This window comes from Narcine bancroftii, chromosome 14 (genome assembly GCF_036971445.1).
Source record: "Narcine bancroftii isolate sNarBan1 chromosome 14, sNarBan1.hap1, whole genome shotgun sequence".
Taxonomy (NCBI): domain Eukaryota; kingdom Metazoa; phylum Chordata; class Chondrichthyes; order Torpediniformes; family Narcinidae; genus Narcine; species Narcine bancroftii.
In genome coordinates this window covers 71,340,376-71,361,294 of record NC_091482.1, presented here as the reverse complement: position 1 = coordinate 71,361,294, position 20,919 = coordinate 71,340,376, and positions in this window count along the sequence as shown.

The window sequence follows — 20,919 nt, the reverse complement described above, 5'->3', positions numbered from 1 at the left end:
TCAAGGCGAGGAATCAGAGGCGGGGAAAGAGATGTGGGGAAAGAGAGGCAGGGAAAGAGGCAAGGAAATAGAGGTGGGGAAGCAGAGGCAGGGAATCAGAGGCGGAGATCCAGAGGCAGGGAATCTGAGGCGGGGAATCTGAGGCGGGGAATCAGAGTCGGGGAATCAGTGTCAGGGAATCAGAGTCGGGGAATCAGAGGTGGGGAATCAGAGGCGGGGAATCAGAGTCGGGGAATCAGAGGCAGGAAATCAGAGGCGGGGAATCAGAGGCGGGGAATCAGAGGCGGGGAATCAGAGGCGGGGAAAGAGAGGCGGGGAACCACAGGCGGGGAATCAGAGGCTGAAATTAAAAGGGGGTGAATCAGAGGGGGGAAAAGAGATGTGGGGAAAGAAGGGCAGGGAAAGAGCCAGGGAAAGAGCCAGGGACTCTGAAGCAGGGAATCGGAGGCAGGGAATCGGAGGCAGGAAAACAGAGGAAGGGAATCAGAGTCGGAGAAATGGAGGCGGGGAATCAGAAGCGGGGAATCAGAAGCGGGGAATCAGAGGACGGAAAAGAGATGTGGCGAAAGAGAGGCAGAGAAAGAGAGGCGGGTTATCAGATGTGTGCAATCCGAGGCAAGGAATCAGAGGCGGGGAATCAGAGGCGGGGAATCAGAGGAGTGGAATCAGAGGCGGGGAATCTAAGGTGGGGAATCGGAGTCGGGGAATCAGAGGCGGGGAATCAGAGGCGGGGAATCAGAGGATGAGAATCAGAGGAGGGGAATCAGAGTCGGGGAATCAGAGGCGGGGAATCAGAGGCGGGGAATCAGAGGCGGGGAATCAGAGGCGGGGAATCAGAGGCGGGGAATCAGAGGCGGGGAATCAGAGGCGGGGTATCAGAGGCGGGGTATCAGAGGCAGAGGAACGGAGGCATGGAAATAGACGCAGTGAAAGAGAGGAGGGGTATCAGATGCGGGGAATCCGAGGCGGGGAATCAAGGCAGGAAAAGAGATGTGGGGAAAGAGAGTCCGGGAAAGAGGCACGGAAAGAGAGGCGGGAAATCAGAGGTGGGGAATCAGAGGCGTGGAATCAGAGGTGGGGAATCAGAGGGCGGAAATGAGATGTGGGAAAAGAGAGGCAGAGAAGGAGGCACGAAAATAGTGGCAGTGAAAGAGAGGCAGGGAATCAGAGGCGGGGAATCAGAGGCGGGGAATCAGAGGCGGGGAATCAGAGGCGGGGAATCAGAGGCGGGGAATCAGAGGCGGGGAATCAGACGGCGGAAAAGAGATGTGGGGAAAGAGAGGCAGAGAAAGAGGCGTGGAAATAGACGCAGGGAAAGAGAGGCGGGGTATCAGATGTGGGGGATCCGAGGCGGGGAATCAGAGGTGGGGAAAGAGATGTGTCGAAAGAGAGGCAGGGAAAGAGGCAAGGAAAGAGAGGCGGGGAAAGAGGCACGGAAAGAGAGGTGGGAAATGAGAGGCGGGGAAGCAGAGGCGGGGAATCAGAGGTGGGGAAAGAGATGTGGAGAAAGAGAGGCAGGGAAAGAGGCAAGGAAAGAGAGGCGGGGAAAGAGGCACGGAAAGAGAGGTGGGAAATCAGAGGCGGGGAATCAGAGGCGGGGAATCAGAGTCGTGGTATCAGAAGCGGGGAATTTGAGGTGGAGAATCTGAGGCGGGGAATCAGAGGCGTGGAATCCGAGGCGGGGAATCAGAGGCAGGAAAAGAGATGTGCGGAAAGAGAGGCCGGGAAAGAGGAACGGAAAGAGAGGCGGGAAATCAGAGGCAAGGAATCAGAGGCGGGGAATCAGAGTCGTGGTATCAGAGGCAGGGAATCTGAGGCGGGGAATCAGAGGCTGGGAAAGAGATGTGGGAAAAGAGAGGCAGAGAAGGAGGCACAAAAATAGTGGCAGAGAAAGAGAGGCGGGGAATCAGGGGCGGGGAATCAGAAGCGGGGAATCAGAGGGCGGAAAAGAGATGTGGGGAAAGAGAAGCAGGGAAAGAGGCGCGGAAATAGACGCAGGGAAAGAGAGGCGGGGTATCAGATGTGGGGAATCCGAGGCGGGGAATCAGAGGTGGGGAAAGAGATGTGGGGAAAGAGAGGCAGGGAAAGAGGCAAGGAAATAGAGGTGGGGAATCAGAGGCGGGGAATCAGAGGCGGGGATTCAGAGGGGGGGAATCAGAGGCGGGGAATCAGAGGCGGGGAATCAGAGGCGGGGAATCAGAGGCGGGGAATCATAGGCGGGGAATCAGAGGCGGGGAATTAGAGGTAAGGAATCTGAGGTGGTGAATCAAAGGCTGAGATTCAAAGGGGGTGAATCAGAGGGGGGAAAAGAGATGTGGGGAAATAGAAGCCGGGAAAGAGGCAGGGACGCTGAAACAGGGAATCGGAGGCAGGGAAACAGAGGCAGGGAATCAGAGTCGGAGAAACGGAGGTGGGGAATCAGAAGCGGAGAATCAGAGAGCGGAAAAGAGATGTGGGGAAAGAGAGGCAGAGAAAGAGGCGCGGAAATAGACGCAGGGAAAGAGAGGCAGGGTATCAGATGTGGGGGATCTGAGGCGGGGAATCAGAGGTGGGGAAAGAGTGGAGAAAGAGAGGCAGGGAAGGAGGCAAGGAAAGAGAGGCGGGGAAAGAGGCACGGAAAGAGAGGTGGGAAATCAGAGGCGGGGAATCTGAGGCAGGGAATCATAGGCTGGGAAAGAAATGTGGGAAAAGAGAGGCAGAGAAGGAGGCACAAAAATAGTGGCAGGGCAAGAGAGGCGGGGAATCAGGGGTGGGGAATCAGAGGCGGGGAATCAGAGGCGGGGAATCAGAGGCGGGGAATCAGAGGCGGGGAAAGAGATGTGGGAAAAGAGAGGCAGAGAAGGAGGCACAAAAATAGTGGCAGGGAAAGAGAGGCGGGGAATCAGAGGCTGAAATTAAAAGAGGGTGAATCAGAGGGGGGAAAAGAGATGTGGGGAAAGAAGGGCAAGGAAAGAGCCAGGGAAAGAGCCAGGGACTCTGAAGCAGGGAATCGGAGGCAGGGAATCGGAGGCAGGGAAACAGAGGAAGGGAATCAGAGTCGGAGAAATGGAGGCGGAGAATCAGAAGCGGGGAATCAGAAGCGGGGAATCAGAAGCGGGGAATCAGAGGACGGAAAAGAGATGTGGGGAAAGAGAGGCAGAGAAAGAGAGGCGGGGTATCAGATGTGTGCAATCCGAGGCAAGGAATCAGAGGCGGGGAATCAGAGGCGGGGAATCAGAGGAGTGGAATCAGAGGCGGGGAAGCAGAGGCGGGGAAGCAGAGGCGGGGAATCAGAGGCGGGGAATCAGAGGCGGGGAATCTGAGGTGGGGATTCTGAGGTGGGAAATCAGAGGCTGAGATTGAAAGGGGGAGAATCAGAAGGGGGAAAAGAAATGTGGGTAAAGAGAGGCATGGAAAGAGCCATGGACTCTGAAGCAGGGAATCGGAGGCAGGGAAACAGAGTCGGAGAAACGGAGGCGGGGAATCAGAAGCGGGGAATCAGAGGGTGGAAAAGAGATGTGGGGAAAGAGAGGCAGGGAAAGAGGCGCGGAAATAGACGCAGGGAAAGAGAGGCGGAGTATCAGATGTGGGGAATTCAAGGCGAGGAATCAGAGGCGGGGAAAGAGATGTGGGGAAAGAGAGGCAGGGAAAGAGGCAAGGAAATAGAGGTGGGGAAGCAGAGGCAGGGAATCAGAGGCGGAGATCCAGAGGCAGGGAATCTGAGGCGGGGAATCTGAGGCGGGGAATCAGAGTCGGGGAATCAGTGTCAGGGAATCAGAGTCGGGGAATCAGAGGTGGGGAATCAGAGGCGGGGAATCAGAGTCGGGGAATCAGAGGCAGGAAATCAGAGGCGGGGAATCAGAGGCGGGGAATCAGAGGCGGGGAATCAGAGGCGGGGAAAGAGAGGCGGGGAACCACAGGCGGGGAATCAGAGGCTGAAATTAAAAGGGGGTGAATCAGAGGGGGGAAAAGAGATGTGGGGAAAGAAGGGCAGGGAAAGAGCCAGGGAAAGAGCCAGGGACTCTGAAGCAGGGAATCGGAGGCAGGGAATCGGAGGCAGGAAAACAGAGGAAGGGAATCAGAGTCGGAGAAATGGAGGCGGGGAATCAGAAGCGGGGAATCAGAAGCGGGGAATCAGAGGACGGAAAAGAGATGTGGCGAAAGAGAGGCAGAGAAAGAGAGGCGGGTTATCAGATGTGTGCAATCCGAGGCAAGGAATCAGAGGCGGGGAATCAGAGACGGGGAATCAGAGGAGTGGAATCAGAGGCGGGGAATCTAAGGTGGGGAATCGGAGTCGGGGAATCAGAGGCGGGGAATCAGAGGCGGGGAATCAGAGGATGAGAATCAGAGGAGGGGAATCAGAGTCGGGGAATCAGAGGCGGGGAATCAGAGGCGGGGAATCAGAGGCGGGGAATCAGAGGCGGGGAATCAGAGGCGGGGAATCAGAGGCGGGGAATCAGAGGCGGGGTATCAGAGGCGGGGTATCAGAGGCAGAGGAACGGAGGCATGGAAATAGACGCAGTGAAAGAGAGGAGGGGTATCAGATGCGGGGAATCCGAGGCGGGGAATCAAGGCAGGAAAAGAGATGTGGGGAAAGAGAGTCCGGGAAAGAGGCACGGAAAGAGAGGCGGGAAATCAGAGGTGGGGAATCAGAGGCGTGGAATCAGAGGTGGGGAATCAGAGGGCGGAAATGAGATGTGGGAAAAGAGAGGCAGAGAAGGAGGCACGAAAATAGTGGCAGTGAAAGAGAGGCAGGGAATCAGAGGCGGGGAATCAGAGGCGGGGAATCAGAGGCGGGGAATCAGAGGCGGGGAATCAGAGGCGGGGAATCAGAGGCGGGGAATCAGACGGCGGAAAAGAGATGTGGGGAAAGAGAGGCAGAGAAAGAGGCGTGGAAATAGACGCAGGGAAAGAGAGGCGGGGTATCAGATGTGGGGGATCCGAGGCGGGGAATCAGAGGTGGGGAAAGAGATGTGTCGAAAGAGAGGCAGGGAAAGAGGCAAGGAAAGAGAGGCGGGGAAAGAGGCACGGAAAGAGAGGTGGGAAATGAGAGGCGGGGAAGCAGAGGCGGGGAATCAGAGTCGTGGTATCAGAAGCGGGGAATTTGAGGTGGAGAATCTGAGGCGGGGAATCAGAGGCGTGGAATCCGAGGCGGGGAATCAGAGGCAGGAAAAGAGATGTGGGGAAAGAGAGGCCGGGAAAGAAGCACGGAAAGAGAGGCGGGAAATCAGAGGTGAGGAATCAGAGGCGGGGAATCAGAGTCGTGGTTTCAGAGGCGGGGAATCTGAGGCGGGGAATCAGAGGCTGGGAAAGACATGTGGGAAAAGAGAGGCAGAGAAGGAGGCACAAAAATAGTGGCAGGGAAAGAGAGGCGGGGAATCAGGGGCGGGGAATCAGAGGCGGGGAATCAGAGGCGTGGAATCAGAGGCGTGGAATCAGAGGCGGGGTATCAGAGGCGAGGAATCAGAGGCGAGGAATCAGAGGCTTGGACTCAGAGGAGGTGTATCAGAGGCGGAGAAAAGGCGGCGTGGAATCAGAGGCGGGGAATCAGAGGCGGGGAATTTGAGGTGGGGAATAAGAGGCGGGGAATCAGAGGGCGGAAAAGAGATGTGGGGAAAGAGAGGCAGGGAAAGAGGCGTGGAAATAGACGCAGGGAAAGAGAGGCGGGGTATCAGATGTGGGGAATTCAAGGCGGGGAATCAGAGGTGGGGAAAGAGATGTGGGGAAAGAAAGAGGCAAGGAAATAGAGGCGGGGAATCAGAGGTGGGGACTTAGAGTCGGGGAATCAGAGGCGGGGAATCAGAGGCGTGGACTCAGAGGGGGGAATAGAGATGTGGGAAAAGAGAGGCGGCGAAAGGGAGGCGGGGAAAGAGTCAGAGACTCTGAAGCAGGGAATCGGAGTCGGGGAATCAGAGTCGGGGAATCAGAGTCGGGGAATCAGAGGCGGAGAATCAGAGTTGGATAATCAAAGGCGAGGAATCAGAGGCGGGGAATCAGTGGGCGGAAATGAGATGTGGGGAAAGAGAGGCAGGGAAAGAGGGGCGCAAATAGATGCAGGGAAAGAGAGGCGGGGTATCAGATGTGGGGAATCCGAGGCGGGGAATCAGAGGCGGGGAATCAGAGGCGGGGAATCAGAGGCGGGGAATCAGAGGCGGGGAATCAGAGGCGGGGAATCAGAGGCGGGGAATCAGAGGCGGGGAATCAGAGGCGTGGAATCAGAGGCGTGGAATCAGAGACGGGGAATCTGAGGTGGGGAATCTGAGGCGGGGAATCAGGCGGGGATTCAGAGGCGGGGATTCAGAGGGGGGAATAGAGATGTGGGAATGGAGAGGCGGGGAAAGAGCCTGGGACTGAAGCAGGGAATCGGAGTCGGGGAATCAGAGTCGGGGAATCAGAGGCGGGGAATCAGAGGCGGGGAATCAGAGGCGAGGAATCAGAGGCGGGGAATCAGAGGCGGGGAATCAGAGTCGGGGAATCAGAGGAGGGGAATCAGAGGAGGGGAATCAGAGGCGGGGAATCAGAGGCGGGGAATCAGAGGCGGGGTATCAGAGGCGGGGAATCTGAGGTGGGGAATCAGAGGGTGGAAAAGAGATGTGGGGAAAGAGAGGCAGAGAAAGAGGCATGGAAATAGACGCAGTGAAAGAGAGGAGGGGTATCAGATGCGGGGAATCCGAGGCAGGAAAAGAGATGTGGGGAAAGAGAGGCCGGGAAAGAGGCACGGAAAGAGAGGCGGGAAATCAGAGGTGGGGTATCAGAGGCGGGGAATCAGAGGCGGGGAATCAGAGGCGGGGAATCAGAGGCGGGGAATCAGAGGCTTGGACTCAGAGGAGGTGTATCAGAGGCGGAGAAAAGGCGGCGTGGAATCAGAGGTGGGGAATCAGAGGGCGGAAATGAGGTGTGGGAAAAGAGAGGCAGAGAAGGAGGCACGAAAATAGTGGCAGGGAAAGAGAGGCAGGGAATCAGAGGCGGGGAATCAGAGGCGGGGAATCAGAGGCGGGGAATCAGAGGCGGGGAACCAGAGGCGGGGAACCAGAGGCGGGGAACCAGAGGCGGGGAATTAGAGGTGGGGAATCTGAGGTGGTGAATCAAAGACTGAGTTTCAAAGGGGGTGAATCAGAGGGGGGAAATGAGATGTGGGAAACGAGAAGCCGGGAAAGAGCCAGAGACTCTGAAGCAGGGAATCGGAGGCGGGGAAACAGAGGCAGGGAATCAGAGTCGGAGAAACGGAGGTGGGGAATCAGAAGCGGGGAATCAGAGGGCGGAAAAGAGATGTGGGGAAAGAGAGGCAGAGGAAGAGGCGTGGAAATAGACGCAGGGAAAGAGAGGCGGGGTATCAGATGTGGGGGATCTGAGGCGGGGAATCAGAGGTGGGGAAAGAGATGTGGAGAAAGAGAGGCAGGGAAAGAGGCAAGGAAAGAGAGGCGGGGAAAGAGGCACGGAAAGAGAGGTGGGAAATCAGAGGCGGGGAATCAGAGGCGGGGAATCAGAGTCGTGGTATCAGAAGCGGGGAATTTGAGGTGGAGAATCTGAGGCGGGGAATCAGAGGCGTGGAATCCGAGGCGGGGAATCAGAGGCAGGAAAAGAGATGTGCGGAAAGAGAGGCCGGGAAAGAGGAACGGAAAGAGAGGCGGGAAATCAGAGGCAAGGAATCAGAGGCGGGGAATCAGAGTCGTGGTATCAGAGGCAGGGAATCTGAGGCGGGGAATCAGAGGCTGGGAAAGAGATGTGGGAAAAGAGAGGCAGAGAAGGAGGCACAAAAATAGTGGCAGAGAAAGAGAGGCGGGGAATCAGGGGCGGGGAATCAGAAGCGGGGAATCAGAGGGCGGAAAAGAGATGTGGGGAAAGAGAAGAAGGGAAAGAGGCGCGGAAATAGACGCAGGGAAAGAGAGGCGGGGTATCAGATGTGGGGAATCCGAGGCGGGGAATCAGAGGCGGGGAAAGAGATGTGGGGAAAGAGAGGCAGGGAAAGAGGCAAGGAAATAGAGGTGGGGAATCAGAGGCGGGGAATCAGAGGCGGGGATTCAGAGGGGGGGAATCAGAGGGGGGGAATCAGAGGCGGGGAATCAGAGGCGGGGAATCAGAGGCGGGGAATCATAGGCGGGGAATCAGAGGCGGGGAATTAGAGGTAAGGAATCTGAGGTGGTGAATCAAAGGCTGAGATTCAAAGGGGGTGAATCAGAGGGGGGAAAAGAGATGTGGGGAAATAGAAGCCGGGAAAGAGGCAGGGACGCTGAAACAGGGAATCGGAGGCAGGGAAACAGAGGCAGGAAATCAGAGTCGGAGAAACGGAGGTGGGGAATCAGAAGCGGAGAATCAGAGAGCGGAAAAGAGATGTGGGGAAAGAGAGGCAGAGAAAGAGGCGCGGAAATAGACGCAGGGAAAGAGAGGCAGGGTATCAGATGTGGGGGATCTGAGGCGGGGAATCAGAGGTGGGGAAAGAGTGGAGAAAGAGAGGCAGGGAAGGAGGCAATCAAAGAGAGGCGGGGAAAGAGGCACGGAAAGAGAGGTGGGAAATCAGAGGCGGGGAATCTGAGGCAGGGAATCATAGGCTGGGAAAGAAATGTGGGAAAAGAGAGGCAAAGAAGGAGGCACAAAAATAGTGGCAGGGCAAGAGAGGCGGGGAATCAGGGGTGGGGAATCAGATGCGGGGAATCAGAGGCGGGGAATCAGAGGCGGGGAATCAGAGGCGGGGAAAGAGATGTGGGAAAAGAGAGGCAGAGAAGGAGGCACAAAAATAGTGGCAGGGAAAGAGAGGCGGGGAATCAGGGGCGGGGAATCAGAGGTGGGGAATCAGAGGCGGGGAATCAGAGGCGGGGAATCAGAGTCATGGTATCAGAGGCGGGGAATCTGAGGAGGGGAATCAGAGGCGGGGAATCAGAGGCGGAGAATCAGAGGCGGGGAATCAGAAGCGGGGAATCAGAGGGCGGAAAAGAGATGTGGGGAAAGAGAGGCAGGGAAAGAGGCGCGGAAATAGTGGCAGGGAAAGAGAGGCAGAGAAAGAGAGGCGGGGTATCAGATGTGTGCAATCCGAGGCAAGGAATCAGAGGCGGGGAATCAGAGGCGGGGAATCAGAGGCGTGGAATCAGAGGCGGGGAATCTAAGGTGGGGAATCGGAGTCGGGGAATCAGAGTCGTGGAATCAGAGGCGGGGAATCAGAGGAGGAGAATCAGAGGAGGAGAATCAGAGGCAGGGAATCAGAGTCGTGGAATCAGAGGAGGGGAATCAGAGGCGGGGAATCAGAGGCGGGGAATCAGAGGCGGGGAATCAGAGGCGGGGAATCAGAGGCGGGGTATCAGAGGCGGGGTATCAGAGGCGGGGTATCAGAGGGAGAGGAACGGAGGCGTGGAAATAGACGCAGTGAAAGAGAGGAGGGGTATCAGATGCGGGGAATCCGAAGCGGGGAATCAGAGGCAGGAAAAGAGATGTGGGGAAAGAGAGGCCGGGAAGGAGGCACGGAAAGAGAGGCGGGAAATCAGAGGTGGGGATTCAGAGGCGGGGAATCAGAGGCGGGGAATCAGAGGCGGGGAATCAGAGGCTTGGACTCAGAGGAGGTGTATCAGAGGCGGGGAAAAGGCGGCGTAGAATCAGAGGTGGGGAATCAGAGGGCGGAAATGAGATGTGGGAAAAGAGAGGCAGAGAAGGAGGCACGAAAATAGTGGCAGGGAAAGAGAGGCAGGGAATCAGAGGCGGGGAATCAGAGGCGGGGAATCAGAGGCGTGGAATCAGAGGGCGGAAAAGAGATGTGGGGAAAGAGAGGCAGAGAAAGAGGCGTGGAAATAGACGCAGGGAAAGAGAGGCGGGGTATCAGATGTGGGGGATCCGAGGCGGGGAATCAGAGGTGGGGAAAGAGATGTGGAGAAAGAGAGGCAGGGAAAGAGGCAAGGAAAGAGAGGCGGGGAAAGAGGCACGGAAAGAGAGGTGGGAAATGAGAGGCGGGGAATCAGAGGCGGGGAATCAGAGTCGTGGTATCAGAAGCAGGGAATTTGAGGTGGAGAATCTGAGGCGGGGAATCAGAGGCGTGGAATCCGAGGCGGGGAATCAGAGGCAGGAAAAGAGATGTGGGGAAAGAGAGGCCGGGAAAGAGGCATGGAAAGAGAGGCGGGAAATCAGAGGCGGGGAATCAGAGGCTGGGAAAGACATGTGGGAAAAGAGAGGCAGAGAAGGAGGCACAAAAATAGTGGCAGGGAAAGCGAGGCGGGGAATCAGGGGCGGGGAATCAGAGGCGGGGAATCAGAGGCGTGGAATCAGAGGCGGGGAATCAGAGGCGGGGAATCAGAGTCATGGTATCAGAGGCGGGGAATCTGAGGCGGGGAATCAGAGGCGGGGAAAGACATGTGGGAAAAGAGAGGCAGGGAAAGAGGCGCGGAAATAGACGCAGGGAAAGAGAGGCGGGGTATCAGATGTGGGGAATCCGAGGCGGGGAATCAGAGGCGGGGAATCAGAGGCGGGGAATCAGAGGCGGGGAATCAGAGGCGGGGAATCAGAGGCGGGGAATCAGAGGCGGGGAATCAGAGGCGGGGAATCAGAGGCGGGGAATCAGAGACGGGGAATCTGAGGTGGGGAATCTGAGGCGGGGAATCAGGTGGGGATTCAGAGGCGGGGATTCAGAGGGGGGAATAGAGATGTGGGAATGGAGAGGCGGGGAAAGAGCCTGGGACTGAAGCAGGGAATCGGAGTCGGGGAATCAGAGTCGGGGAATCAGAGTCGGGGAATCAGAGGCGGGGAATCAGAGGCGGGGAATCAGAGGCGGGGAATCAGAGGAGGGGTATCAGAGGCGGGGAATCAGAGGCGGGGTATCAGAGGCGGGGAATCTGAGGTGGGGAATCAGAGGGTGGAAAAGAGATGTGGGGAAAGAGAGGCAGAGAAAGAGGCATGGAAATAGACGCAGTGAAAGAGAGGAGGGGTATCAGATGCGGGGAATCCGAGGCAGGAAAAGAGATGTGGGGAAAGAGAGGCCGGGAAAGAGGCACGGAAAGAGAGGCGGGAAATCAGAGGTGGGGTATCAGAGGCAGGGAATCAGAGGCGGGGAATTTGAGGTGGGGAATAAGAGGCGGGGAATCAGAGGGCAGAAAAGAGATGTGGGGAAAGAGAGGCAGGGAAAGAGGCGCGGAAATAGACGCAGGGAAAGAGAGGCGGGGTATCAGATGTGGGGAATTCAAGGCGGGGAATCAGAGGTGGGGAAAGAGATGTGGGGAAAGAGAGGCCGGGAAAGAGGCACGGAAAGAGAGGCGGGAAATCAGAGGTGGGGAATCAGAGGCGGGGAATCAGAGGCGGGGAATCAGAGGCTTGGACTCAGAGGAGGTGTATCAGAGGCGGAGAAAAGGCGGCGTGGAATCAGAGGTGGGGAATCAGAGGGCGGAAATGAGGTGTGGGAAAAGAGAGGCAGAGAAGGAGGCACAAAAATAGTGGCAGGGAAAGAGAGGCAGGGAATCAGAGGCGGGGAATCAGAGGCGGGGAATCAGAGGCGGGGAATCAGAGGCGGGGAACCAGAGGCGGGGAACCAGAGGCGGGGAACCAGAGGCGGGGAACCAGAGGCGGGGAACCAGAGGCGGGGAATTAGAGGTGGGGAATCTGAGGTGGTGAATCAAAGACTGAGTTTCAAAGGGGGTGAATCAGAGGGGGGAAATGAGATGTGGGAAACGAGAAGCCGGGAAAGAGCCAGAGACTCTGAAGCAGGGAATCGGAGGCGGGGAAACAGAGGCAGGGAATCAGAGTCGGAGAAACGGAGGTGGGGAATCAGAAGCGGGGAATCAGAGGGCGGAAAAGAGATGTGGGGAAAGAGAGGCAGAGGAAGAGGCGTGGAAATAGACGCAGGGAAAGAGAGGCGGGGTATCAGATGTGGGGGATCTGAGGCGGGGAATCAGAGGTGGGGAAAGAGATGTGGAGAAAGAGAGGCAGGGAAAGAGGCAAGGAAAGAGAGGCGGGGAAAGAGGCACGGAAAGAGAGGTGGGAAATCAGAGGCGGGGAATCAGAGGCGGGGAATCAGAGTCGTGGTATCAGAAGCGGGGAATTTGAGGTGGAGAATCTGAGGCGGGGAATCAGAGGCGTGGAATCCGAGGCGGGGAATCAGAGGCAGGAAAAGAGATGTGCGGAAAGAGAGGCCGGGAAAGAGGAACGGAAAGAGAGGCGGGAAATCAGAGGCAAGGAATCAGAGGCGGGGAATCAGAGTCGTGGTATCAGAGGCAGGGAATCTGAGGCGGGGAATCAGAGGCTGGGAAAGAGATGTGGGAAAAGAGAGGCAGAGAAGGAGGCACAAAAATAGTGGCAGAGAAAGAGAGGCGGGGAATCAGGGGCGGGGAATCAGAAGCGGGGAATCAGAGGGCGGAAAAGAGATGTGGGGAAAGAGAAGCAGGGAAAGAGGCGCGGAAATAGACGCAGGGAAAGAGAGGCGGGGTATCAGATGTGGGGAATCCGAGGCGGGGAATCAGAGGTGGGGAAAGAGATGTGGGGAAAGAGAGGCAGGGAAAGAGGCAAGGAAATAGAGGTGGGGAATCAGAGGCGGGGAATCAGAGGCGGGGATTCAGAGGGGGGGAATCAGAGGCGGGGAATCAGAGGCGGGGAATCAGAGGCGGGGAATCATAGGCGGGGAATCAGAGGCGGGGAATTAGAGGTAAGGAATCTGAGGTGGTGAATCAAAGGCTGAGATTCAAAGGGGGTGAATCAGAGGGGGGAAAAGAGATGTGGGGAAATAGAAGCCGGGAAAGAGGCAGGGACGCTGAAACAGGGAATCGGAGGCAGGGAAACAGAGGCAGGGAATCAGAGTCGGAGAAACGGAGGTGGGGAATCAGAAGCGGAGAATCAGAGAGCGGAAAAGAGATGTGGGGAAAGAGAGGCAGAGAAAGAGGCGCGGAAATAGACGCAGGGAAAGAGAGGCAGGGTATCAGATGTGGGGGATCTGAGGCGGGGAATCAGAGGTGGGGAAAGAGTGGAGAAAGAGAGGCAGGGAAGGAGGCAAGGAAAGAGAGGCGGGGAAAGAGGCACGGAAAGAGAGGTGGGAAATCAGAGGCGGGGAATCTGAGGCAGGGAATCATAGGCTGGGAAAGAAATGTGGGAAAAGAGAGGCAGAGAAGGAGGCACAAAAATAGTGGCAGGGCAAGAGAGGCGGGGAATCAGGGGTGGGGAATCAGAGGCGGGGAATCAGAGGCGGGGAATCAGAGGCGGGGAATCAGAGGCGGGGAAAGAGATGTGGGAAAAGAGAGGCAGAGAAGGAGGCACAAAAATAGTGGCAGGGAAAGAGAGGCGGGGAATCAGGGGCGGGGAATCAGAGGTGGGGAATCAGAGGTGGGGAATCAGAGGCGGGGAATCAGAGGCGGGGAATCAGAGTCATGGTATCAGAGGCGGGGAATCAGAGGCGGAGAATCAGAGGCGGAGAATCAGAGGCGGGGAATCAGAGGCGGAGAATCAGAGGCGGGGAATCAGAAGCGGGGAATCAGAGGGCGGAAAAGAGATGTGGGGAAAGAGAGGCAGGGAAAGAGGCGCGGAAATAGTGGCAGGGAAAGAGAGGCGGGGAATCAGAGGCGGGGAATCACAGGCGGGGAACCAGAGGCGGGGAATCAGAGGCTGAAATTAAAAGAGGGTGAATCAGAGGGGGGAAAAGAGATGTGGGGAAAGAAGGGCAAGGAAAGAGCCAGGGAAAGAGCCAGGGACTCTGAAGCAGGGAATCGGAGGCAGGGAATCGGAGGCAGGGAAACAGAGGAAGGGAATCAGAGTCGGAGAAATGGAGGCGGAGAATCAGAAGCGGGGAATCAGAAGCGGGGAATCAGAAGCGGGGAATCAGAGGACGGAAAAGAGATGTGGGGAAAGAGAGGCAGAGAAAGAGAGGCGGGGTATCAGATGTGTGCAATCCGAGGCAAGGAATCAGAGGCGGGGAATCAGAGGCGGGGAATCAGAGGAGTGGAATCAGAGGCGGGGAAGCAGAGGCGGGGAAGCAGAGGCGGGGAATCAGAGGCGGGGAATCAGAGGCGGGGAATCTGAGGTGGGGATTCTGAGGTGGGAAATCAGAGGCTGAGATTGAAAGGGGGAGAATCAGAAGGGGGAAAAGAAATGTGGGTAAAGAGAGGCATGGAAAGAGCCATGGACTCTGAAGCAGGGAATCGGAGGCAGGGAAACAGAGTCGGAGAAACGGAGGCGGGGAATCAGAAGCGGGGAATCAGAGTGTGGAAAAGAGATGTGGGGAAAGAGAGGCAGGGAAAGAGGCGCGGAAATAGACGCAGGGAAAGAGAGGCGGAGTATCAGATGTGGGGAATTCAAGGCGAGGAATCAGAGGCGGGGAAAGAGATGTGGGGAAAGAGAGGCAGGGAAAGAGGCAAGGAAATAGAGGTGGGGAAGCAGAGGCAGGGAATCAGAGGCGGAGATCCAGAGGCAGGGAATCTGAGGCGGGGAATCTGAGGCGGGGAATCAGAGTCGGGGAATCAGTGTCAGGGAATCAGAGTCGGGGAATCAGAGGTGGGGAATCAGAGGCGGGGAATCAGAGTCGGGGAATCAGAGGCAGGAAATCAGAGGCGGGGAATCAGAGGCGGGGAATCAGAGGCGGGGAATCAGAGGCGGGGAAAGAGAGGCGGGGAACCACAGGCGGGGAATCAGAGGCTGAAATTAAAAGGGGGTGAATCAGAGGGGGGAAAAGAGATGTGGGGAAAGAAGGGCAGGGAAAGAGCCAGGGAAAGAGCCAGGGACTCTGAAGCAGGGAATCGGAGGCAGGGAATCGGAGGCAGGAAAACAGAGGAAGGGAATCAGAGTCGGAGAAATGGAGGCGGGGAATCAGAAGCGGGGAATCAGAAGCGGGGAATCAGAGGACGGAAAAGAGATGTGGCGAAAGAGAGGCAGAGAAAGAGAGGCGGGTTATCAGATGTGTGCAATCCGAGGCAAGGAATCAGAGGCGGGGAATCAGAGGCGGGGAATCAGAGGAGTGGAATCAGAGGCGGGGAATCTAAGGTGGGGAATCGGAGTCGGGGAATCAGAGGCGGGGAATCAGAGGCGGGGAATCAGAGGATGAGAATCAGAGGAGGGGAATCAGAGTCGGGGAATCAGAGGCGGGGAATCAGAGGCGGGGAATCAGAGGCGGGGAATCAGAGGCGGGGAATCAGAGGCGGGGAATCAGAGGCGGGGAATCAGAGGCGGGGTATCAGAGGCGGGGTATCAGAGGCAGAGGAACGGAGGCATGGAAATAGACGCAGTGAAAGAGAGGAGGGGTATCAGATGCGGGGAATCCGAGGCGGGGAATCAAGGCAGGAAAAGAGATGTGGGGAAAGAGAGTCCGGGAAAGAGGCACGGAAAGAGAGGCGGGAAATCAGAGGTGGGGAATCAGAGGCGTGGAATCAGAGGTGGGGAATCAGAGGGCGGAAATGAGATGTGGGAAAAGAGAGGCAGAGAAGGAGGCACGAAAATAGTGGCAGTGAAAGAGAGGCAGGGAATCAGAGGCGGGGAATCAGAGGCGGGGAATCAGAGGCGGGGAATCAGAGGCGGGGAATCAGAGGCGGGGAATCAGAGGCGGGGAATCAGACGGCGGAAAAGAGATGTGGGGAAAGAGAGGCAGAGAAAGAGGCGTGGAAATAGACGCAGGGAAAGAGAGGCGGGGTATCAGATGTGGGGGATCCGAGGCGGGGAATCAGAGGTGGGGAAAGAGATGTGTCGAAAGAGAGGCAGGGAAAGAGGCAAGGAAAGAGAGGCGGGGAAAGAGGCACGGAAAGAGAGGTGGGAAATGAGAGGCGGGGAAGCAGAGGCGGGGAATCAGAGGTGGGGAAAGAGATGTGGAGAAAGAGAGGCAGGGAAAGAGGCAAGGAAAGAGAGGCGGGGAAAGAGGCACGGAAAGAGAGGTGGGAAATCAGAGGCGGGGAATCAGAGGCGGGGAATCAGAGTCGTGGTATCAGAAGCGGGGAATTTGAGGTGGAGAATCTGAGGCGGGGAATCAGAGGCGTGGAATCCGAGGCGGGGAATCAGAGGCAGGAAAAGAGATGTGCGGAAAGAGAGGCCGGGAAAGAGGAACGGAAAGAGAGGCGGGAAATCAGAGGCAAGGAATCAGAGGCGGGGAATCAGAGTCGTGGTATCAGAGGCAGGGAATCTGAGGCGGGGAATCAGAGGCTGGGAAAGAGATGTGGGAAAAGAGAGGCAGAGAAGGAGGCACAAAAATAGTGGCAGAGAAAGAGAGGCGGGGAATCAGGGGCGGGGAATCAGAAGCGGGGAATCAGAGGGCGGAAAAGAGATGTGGGGAAAGAGAAGCAGGGAAAGAGGCGCGGAAATAGACGCAGGGAAAGAGAGGCGGGGTATCAGATGTGGGGAATCCGAGGCGGGGAATCAGAGGTGGGGAAAGAGATGTGGGGAAAGAGAGGCAGGGAAAGAGGCAAGGAAATAGAGGTGGGGAATCAGAGGCGGGGAATCAGAGGCGGGGATTCAGAGGGGGGGAATCAGAGGCGGGGAATCAGAGGCGGGGAATCAGAGGCGGGGAATCAGAGGCGGGGAATCATAGGCGGGGAATCAGAGGCGGGGAATTAGAGGTAAGGAATCTGAGGTGGTGAATCAAAGGCTGAGATTCAAAGGGGGTGAATCAGAGGGGGGAAAAGAGATGTGGGGAAATAGAAGCCGGGAAAGAGGCAGGGACGCTGAAACAGGGAATCGGAGGCAGGGAAACAGAGGCAGGGAATCAGAGTCGGAGAAACGGAGGTGGGGAATCAGAAGCGGAGAATCAGAGAGCGGAAAAGAGATGTGGGGAAAGAGAGGCAGAGAAAGAGGCGCGGAAATAGACGCAGGGAAAGAGAGGCAGGGTATCAGATGTGGGGGATCTGAGGCGGGGAATCAGAGGTGGGGAAAGAGTGGAGAAAGAGAGGCAGGGAAGGAGGCAAGGAAAGAGAGGCGGGGAAAGAGGCACGGAAAGAGAGGTGGGAAATCAGAGGCGGGGAATCTGAGGCAGGGAATCATAGGCTGGGAAAGAAATGTGGGAAAAGAGAGGCAGAGAAGGAGGCACAAAAATAGTGGCAGGGCAAGAGAGGCGGGGAATCAGGGGTGGGGAATCAGAGGCGGGGAATCAGAGGCGGGGAAAGAGATGTGGGAAAAGAGAGGCAGAGAAGGAGGCACAAAAATAGTGGCAGGGAAAGAGAGGCGGGGAATCAGAGGCTGAAATTAAAAGAGGGTGAATCAGAGGGGGGAAAAGAGATGTGGGGAAAGAAGGGCAAGGAAAGAGCCAGGGAAAGAGCCAGGGACTCTGAAGCAGGGAATCGGAGGCAGGGAATCGGAGGCAGGGAAACAGAGGAAGGGAATCAGAGTCGGAGAAATGGAGGCGGAGAATCAGAAGCGGGGAATCAGAAGCGGGGAATCAGAAGCGGGGAATCAGAGGACGGAAAAGAGATGTGGGGAAAGAGAGGCAGAGAAAGAGAGGCGGGGTATCAGATGTGTGCAATCCGAGGCAAGGAATCAGAGGCGGGGAATCAGAGGCGGGGAATCAGAGGAGTGGAATCAGAGGCGGGGAAGCAGAGGCGGGGAAGCAGAGGCGGGGAATCAGAGGCGGGGAATCAGAGGCGGGGAATCTGAGGTGGGGATTCTGAGGTGGGAAATCAGAGGCTGAGATTGAAAGGGGGAGAATCAGAAGGGGGAAAAGAAATGTGGGTAAAGAGAGGCATGGAAAGAGCCATGGACTCTGAAGCAGGGAATCGGAGGCAGGGAAACAGAGTCGGAGAAACGGAGGCGGGGAATCAGAAGCGGGGAATCAGAGGGTGGAAAAGAGATGTGGGGAAAGAGAGGCAGGGAAAGAGGCGCGGAAATAGACGCAGGGAAAGAGAGGCGGAGTATCAGATGTGGGGAATTCAAGGCGAGGAATCAGAGGCGGGGAAAGAGATGTGGGGAAAGAGAGGCAGGGAAAGAGGCAAGGAAATAGAGGTGGGGAAGCAGAGGCAGGGAATCAGAGGCGGAGATCCAGAGGCAGGGAATCTGAGGCGGGGAATCTGAGGCGGGGAATCAGAGTCGGGGAATCAGTGTCAGGGAATCAGAGTCGGGGAATCAGAGGTGGGGAATCAGAGGCGGGGAATCAGAGTCGGGGAATCAGAGGCAGGAAATCAGAGGCGGGGAATCAGAGGCGGGGAATCAGAGGCGGGGAATCAGAGGCGGGGAAAGAGAGGCGGGGAACCACAGGCGGGGAATCAGAGGCTGAAATTAAAAGGGGGTGAATCAGAGGGGGGAAAAGAGATGTGGGGAAAGAAGGGCAGGGAAAGAGCCAGGGAAAGAGCCAGGGACTCTGAAGCAGGGAATCGGAGGCAGGGAATCGGAGGCAGGAAAACAGAGGAAGGGAATCAGAGTCGGAGAAATGGAGGCGGGGAATCAGAAGCGGGGAATCAGAAGCGGGGAATCAGAGGACGGAAAAGAGATGTGGCGAAAGAGAGGCAGAGAAAGAGAGGCGGGTTATCAGATGTGTGCAATCCGAGGCAAGGAATCAGAGGCGGGGAATCAGAGGCGGGGAATCAGAGGAGTGGAATCAGAGGCGGGGAATCTAAGGTGGGGAATCGGAGTCGGGGAATCAGAGGCGGGGAATCAGAGGCGGGGAATCAGAGGATGAGAATCAGAGGAGGGGAATCAGAGTCGGGGAATCAGAGGCGGGGAATCAGAGGCGGGGAATCAGAGGCGGGGAATCAGAGGCGGGGAATCAGAGGCGGGGAATCAGAGGCGGGGAATCAGAGGCGGGGTATCAGAGGCGGGGTATCAGAGGCAGAGGAACGGAGGCATGGAAATAGACGCAGTGAAAGAGAGGAGGGGTATCAGATGCGGGGAATCCGAGGCGGGGAATCAAGGCAGGAAAAGAGATGTGGGGAAAGAGAGTCCGGGAAAGAGGCACGGAAAGAGAGGCGGGAAATCAGAGGTGGGGAATCAGAGGCGTGGAATCAGAGGTGGGGAATCAGAGGGCGGAAATGAGATGTGGGAAAAGAGAGGCAGAGAAGGAGGCACGAAAATAGTGGCAGTGAAAGAGAGGCAGGGAATCAGAGGCGGGGAATCAGAGGCGGGGAATCAGAGGCGGGGAATCAGAGGCGGGGAATCAGAGGCGGGGAATCAGAGGCGGGGAATCAGACGGCGGAAAAGAGATGTGGGGAAAGAGAGGCAGAGAAAGAGGCGTGGAAATAGACGCAGGGAAAGAGAGGCGGGGTATCAGATGTGGGGGATCCGAGGCGGGGAATCAGAGGTGGGGAAAGAGATGTGTCGAAAGAGAGGCAGGGAAAGAGGCAAGGAAAGAGAGGCGGGGAAAGAGGCACGGAAAGAGAGGTGGGAAATGAGAGGCGGGGAAGCAGAGGCGGGGAATCAGAGTCGTGGTATCAGAAGCGGGGAATTTGAGGTGGAGAATCTGAGGCGGGGAATCAGAGGCGTGGAATCCGAGGCGGGGAATCAGAGGCAGGAAAAGAGATGTGGGGAAAGAGAGGCCGGGAAAGAAGCACGGAAAGAGAGGCGGGAAATCAGAGGTGAGGAATCAGAGGCGGGGAATCAGAGTCGTGGTTTCAGAGGCGGGGAATCTGAGGCGGGGAATCAGAGGCTGGGAAAGACATGTGGGAAAAGAGAGGCAGAGAAGGAGGCACAAAAATAGTGGCAGGGAAAGAGAGGCGGGGAATCAGGGGCGGGGAATCAGAGGCGGGGAATCAGAGGCGTGGAATCAGAGGCGTGGAATCAGAGGCGGGGTATCAGAGGCGAGGAATCAGAGGCGAGGAATCAGAGGCTTGGACTCAGAGGAGGTGTATCAGAGGCGGAGAAAAGGCGGCGTGGAATCAGAGGCGGGGAATCAGAGGCGGGGAATTTGAGGTGGGGAATAAGAGGCGGGGAATCAGAGGGCGGAAAAGAGATGTGGGGAAAGAGAGGCAGGGAAAGAGGCGTGGAAATAGACGCAGGGAAAGAGAGGCGGGGTATCAGATGTGGGGAATTCAAGGCGGGGAATCAGAGGTGGGGAAAGAGATGTGGGGAAAGAAAGAGGCAAGGAAATAGAGGCGGGGAATCAGAGGTGGGGACTTAGAGTCGGGGAATCAGAGGCGGGGAATCAGAGGCGTGGACTCAGAGGGGGGAATAGAGATGTGGGAAAAGAGAGGCGGCGAAAGGGAGGCGGGGAAAGAGTCAGAGACTCTGAAGCAGGGAATCGGAGTCGGGGAATCAGAGTCGGGGAATCAGAGTCGGGGAATCAGAGGCGGAGAATCAGAGTTGGATAATCAAAGGCGAGGAATCAGAGGCGGGGAATCAGTGGGCGGAAATGAGATGTGGGGAAAGAGAGGCAGGGAAAGAGGGGCGCAAATAGATGCAGGGAAAGAGAGGCGGGGTATCAGATGTGGGGAATCCGAGGCGGGGAATCAGAGGCGGGGAATCAGAGGCGGGGAATCAGAGGCGGGGAATCAGAGGCGGGGAATCAGAGGCGGGGAATCAGAGGCGGGGAATCAGAGGCGTGGAATCAGAGGCGTGGAATCAGAGACGGGGAATCTGAGGTGGGGAATCTGAGGCGGGGAATCAGGCGGGGATTCAGAGGCGGGGATTCAGAGGGGGGAATAGAGATGTGGGAATGGAGAGGCGGGGAAAGAGCCTGGGACTGAAGCAGGGAATCGGAGTCGGGGAATCAGAGTCGGGGAATCAGAGGCGGGGAATCAGAGGCGGGGAATCAGAGGCGAGGAATCAGAGGCGGGGAATCAGAGGCGGGGAATCAGAGTCGGGGAATCAGAGGAGGGGAATCAGAGGAGGGGAATCAGAGGCGGGGAATCAGAGGCGGGGAATCAGAGGCGGGGTATCAGAGGCGGGGAATCTGAGGTGGGGAATCAGAGGGTGGAAAAGAGATGTGGGGAAAGAGAGGCAGAGAAAGAGGCATGGAAATAGACGCAGTGAAAGAGAGGAGGGGTATCAGATGCGGGGAATCCGAGGCAGGAAAAGAGATGTGGGGAAAGAGAGGCCGGGAAAGAGGCACGGAAAGAGAGGCGGGAAATCAGAGGTGGGGTATCAGAG